The sequence below is a fragment of the Amia ocellicauda genome, unplaced genomic scaffold (genome assembly GCF_036373705.1).
Source record: "Amia ocellicauda isolate fAmiCal2 unplaced genomic scaffold, fAmiCal2.hap1 HAP1_SCAFFOLD_38, whole genome shotgun sequence".
Classification (NCBI taxonomy): domain Eukaryota; kingdom Metazoa; phylum Chordata; class Actinopteri; order Amiiformes; family Amiidae; genus Amia; species Amia ocellicauda.
In genome coordinates, this window is record NW_027102952.1 from 204,734 (window position 1) to 210,016 (window position 5,283).

General features: G+C 39.9%; 1 non-coding gene across 1 annotated transcript; it reads left to right on the top strand.

Moving 5' to 3' along the window:
• The first annotated feature begins 4,399 nt into the window (after positions 1 to 4,399).
• Positions 4,400 to 4,514, top strand: LOC136733976 (U5 spliceosomal RNA). The gene has a single exon (XR_010810356.1). It is a non-coding gene; the product is annotated as a U5 spliceosomal RNA (small nuclear RNA).
• Positions 4,515 to 5,283: the final 769 nt, after the last annotated feature.

Below are 5,283 nucleotides of genomic sequence, written 5' to 3' on the forward strand. Positions count from 1 at the left end.
TACCTATGTATGTTTTTTACTTGTACTATATTATACTATCAAGTATCAGTGTACACATACAATGTGACCTGTTACATTAATACAGAGGCCACGGAAGGCCAGATCACTAATAGCCACTGTCCCCTGATATTACACTTTTTTACAATCACTTTGGCACTCATTTCAGAACCTTGATGTCATTTTTCAAAACTCTAGACACTAAACTCACACCCGATGATCAAAATGCACATTTTTCAAAACTCTAACACTTTTTTACAATTGCTTGGATACAATACACATCAACCTCAGATCATTTGTTCATTGAACTAAAATGACACAACTTACATCAAAGTATTACCATTTCAAAATGCAATTCACACATTACATCTGAGATCACTGTCTATTCATTTCATTACAAAGATCTAACTATCAATTGATACAGCTGCTCAAAATGATAAGTGACTGTTGCATTACTCTTAATGCATAATTTTATGGAAACTGACAAACAATATTCCATGTTTCGATCATGAAAGTTTCAGGATAATGAGATCCATTGACACCAATAACCGAGGAGCATGAACCAGTTGGACTACATTATCTATGGATGTAATATTTCATCATCATTCATCATCATGTAGCACTTTTCCACACCATGTTTTCAGTGTGGAAGGAAAGTTAGAAATTCTTTCTCTAATACCTGTTTTTCTCTCTTGTATACTTAAGAAAGATAAGGTCAAGCTAGAAGGTCAGGCCAGAAGGTAGTTTGATTTCTGCTTGTTATTTACGATGAGAATCTTGGAGACAATGTCAAACAGTATGATTGAAGTGCCTGCTCCCTAATCCATGTGTTGATCTATGAACTCTGTCCTATAATGATATAAATTCTGCTTAGCTAACTTTTAAGATAACATAGTAATGACTTTCTGATTATAACCAGCTCTTTGATTTTTGTGTATAAAAGCTCTGACTGTTAAAATGAAGGCAGAGCGACTTTGGGATCTACTTGAGTCACTGTTCCTCTCCACGCTGCGTGTATTAAAGGCATTGCAACTAACGCTCCAACCTGGTTGAAGATGATTGTTCTTCCACATCAGATTTGACATTACTGTATGTATGCAGGCCCTTGTAATTGCTTTTCCAATACTGCCAACTGGTTATTGATGATTGATTTCACATTGTGGTACGAGTATCGAGTGAAATGAGTGCTATCCACCCCAGCAACACAGTGATAACATGGAGCCGGCAAGTCATCCAGGTCACAATAGAGGTCAAGCAGTGGGAGGAGGAAGACGTGGTGGTCAAAGGAATGGAAGGGGACATGCACCCCTTCTGAGAGGTGGTCGTGGGCCTCGTCATAGAGGAGGGCTTAGGCCTCACCAGAGAGGCAGCCATGGGCCTCATTTGAGAGGTGTTGGGGGAACGTGGTAGAGGACAAGGCCACGGACCAGACAGCGGCAGCAACAGCAAATAGTGTCCAGTGAAATCCGAGAAATAGTTGTAGAGCATGTTGTAAATCATGGCATGACCATGACTGAGGCAGCTACAATGATTCAATCAAACCTCAGAATCAACTCAGGATCAACTGTGGCCTCAATCATCAGAAATTTCCGTACTGAGAAGCGGCAAGTCTTCAGCATGCACTAAACATTAGGCTACTCTCAATTGTCAAATGACTGTATACTGCATACCAATGTGTAGCACAGAGTATAGTGTGCCTTTTGAAAGAAATGCAGACAGAGTGAAGCAGCTGATGACTGAGTATGTTCAGGTATGTTCAGTTTCAAGATGCCTCTTGTGAAAAATGGTTGTGAGAACCTGAACCAGAACACAGGGCTGATGGAAATTTAGAAGTACAGTAATCAATCCTTTGTTTTGCTTTTTACACTAAGCCAGGTGAGGAACACTGCAGTTGACATTTTACTGTAGTTTTGTTCTTTTTTGTAGCTAATTATTGTTGCATGGATTCAAAGAAACCTATGGTGTGATTTGATTGTATTGCATCAATACATTTCAGATTTTGTTCAATGATTCCACTGTGTCTGTAGTATTCTCTCTACTAGTCCTTTTACAGTGATGTATTTATGTGTAGTACCATAATGAAACATGTATCACATATTTTGTACTACAATATTTAATGATTGTACGAACAACTACACAGTGAAACTATCGGTATCTTCTGTGTTACTATGTTACTATGGTATTTCATGATAAATTAGTTATTTGAACCAACAAGTCTGCAAGTGCAAGGTTTCTTTAAAGATATGAAAGGCTGTCCAATGTTCAAAACATTGTATTGTGCAGTGTTACAAGTGATGACCGTTTTGAGTTTTGTGTCTAGAGTTTTGAAAAATGACATCAAGGTTCTGAAATTAGTGACAAAGTGATTGTAAAAAACTGTATATTCATCCTATTTAATGTGCTCTTTTAAAATGTACTTTTCTTTTTTATGTTGCCATTTCTGTTCTACCAATGTTTCAGTTGTTAGCCAAAGATTGACAGAGTACATCTCATACACACAGGCCAGACAGCAAGGATTTCTTTTTGAAATTCAATTACAAATGCTGCATGAATTCATCAATACGATTAGAGCTCCTGAAAGCAATATAACTAACTCACTTTACAGCATCTCATTAGCAGTGAAAAGAAACCAAGAAAGTTGGGACAGTCGACTGTTTACCACTATGTAACATCACCTTTTCTTTTAATAACACTTATTAAGCACTTGGGCACTGAAGACACCACTTGGTTAAGTTTAGCAAGCGGGATTTTCCCCCATTCATCCATTATGCATTTCCTCAGCTGCGCAACTGCACAGGGCCTTCGTTGTCTTAATTTGCACTTCATAGTGCGCCACACATTCTCAATTCGGAGACAGGTCAGGACTGCAGGCAGGCCATGCTAGCACCCGCACTCTCTGCCTACGCAACCATGCGCTTGAAATCTGGGCAGAATGTGGTTTGGCGTTATCCTGCTGAAAAATGCAGGGACGTCCCTGGAAAAGATGATGTCTGGATGGCAGCATATGTTGCTCCAAAATGTGTACATCTCTTTCTGCAAAAATGGTGCCCTCACAGATGTGCGAGTTACATGACAGACAGACACTCATACACACTGTCACACCCACACACACACACACACTTTCACAGACAGACACATGCACACACACACACACTTTCACAGACACACACACACACACACACACTTTCACAGAGACAGACACACACACACTTACATACATACATACATACATACATACATACATACAGTGAGGGAAAAAAGTATTTGATCCCCTGCTGATTTTGTGCGTTTGCCCACTCACAAAGAAATGATCAGTCTATAATTTTAATGGTAGGTGTATTTTAACAGTGAGAGACAGAATAACAGCCAAAAAATCCAGAAAAACGCATTTCAAAAAAGTTATAAATTGATTTGCATGTTAATGAGGGAAATAAGTATTTGATCCCCTATCAATCAGCAAGATTTCTGGCTCCCAGGTGTCTTTCATACAGGTAACGAGCTGAGATTAGGAGCACTCTCTTAAAGGGAGTGCTCCTAATCTCAGCTCGTTACCTGTATAAAAGACACCTGTCCACAGAAGCAATCAATCAATCAGATTCCAAACTCTCCACCATGGCCAAGACCAAAGAGCTGTCCAAGGATGTCAGGGACAAGATTGTAGACCTACACAAGGCTGGAATGGGCTACAAGACCATCACCAAGCAGCTTGGTGAGAAGGTGACAACAGTTGGTGCGATTATTCGCAAATGGAAGAAACACAAAATAACTGTCAGTCTCCCTCAGTCTGGGGCTCCATGCAAGATCTCACCTCGTGGAGTTTCAATGATCATGAGAACGGTGAGGAATCAGCCCAGAACTACATGGGAGGATCTTGTTAATGATCTCAAGGCAAACGTACAAAAACAGCAGGGGATCAAATACTTTTTTCCCCCACTGTACATACATATATATGGAAAAGAAACATTACAAGTATAAATCACAATAAGATGTAATAAAGTACAGATAAACAAAATGTAATAAAATGTGATCTTTTTGCAAATGCAGGGACGTCACTGGAAAAGATGATGTCTGGATGGCAGCATATGTTGCTCCAAAATGTGTACATCTCTTCTGCAAAAATGGTGCCCTCACAGATGTGCGAGTTACATGACAGACAGACAGACAGACACTCACACCCACACACACACACTTTCACAGACAGACAGACATACACACACACACACACACTCACTTTCACACAGAGACAGGCACACACACACACACATACATACATACATACATATGGAAAAGAAACAATACATTTATAAATCACAATAAGATGTAATAAAGTACAGAAAAACTAAATGTAAGAAAATGTGATCTTTAATACACACAAATATGTATGGCTGGTCGGATGCGTCTTGGACTCGGGTTCCTCTTCATTACGTATAACGCTTTTGCCTTTTGCTAAAGCTTTCCGTGGAGGGGATCGTGGGTGAGTTTGTACCATTTTTGGGAGGATCTGCCTTGTTGGGGCGGAGCTGTGATCCAGGTGAACAGCAGATCGGGCATAGGTGGGCATGTGGGCAGAGGAGTAGGAAGGCCGGTCAAGCAAATAAGCTTGCTAAGGTACACAGCAGCAGCAAGCAGCCCCCCCATCCAGCCAGCCAGCCAGTCTGGCTGGCAGTGACTGAGTGGTTGACAGACGGCAAGCAACGGAATGTACGTGCTCTGTGATGTCATAGCAGTCAGCTGAGAGAGGCTCGTGATGTCATCGCTGAGCTGGCTGGCTGGCTGGCTCTGTGTGTGTGTGTGTGTGTGTGTGTGTCTATGTCTGTCTGTTTTTCTGTTTGTCAGTCTGTCTGTCTGTCTCTCTCTCTCTCCCTCTCAATTCTATTCATTTGTATTGTCAAAGCAATTGGACATACATACATACATACATACATATATATATATATATATATATGTAGCGTAAGGTACACTTTTAAATTTCAATTAAAGAAGTGAATTCATAGTATCACCTTATCACGAATCCTGGAGTCTTGTAGAACTCAATTTCTGTAATAATTGGACGCAGACACCAATTCCAAAGATATAAATTGTCAAATTTATTTAAAAACAAAGACTAAATGTAGCACTACACTAATTATACAAAAGGGAAAAACTAATTAAAATTCAACTCTAGATCAACAAATCAAAGACAAATCACTTCCGTGACCAAATCAAAGACCATGGGATCCCATAGGATAACACACAAATCGTTAAACAAAAAAGGTTATAAACACATTGACTACAATACCGGTTAGT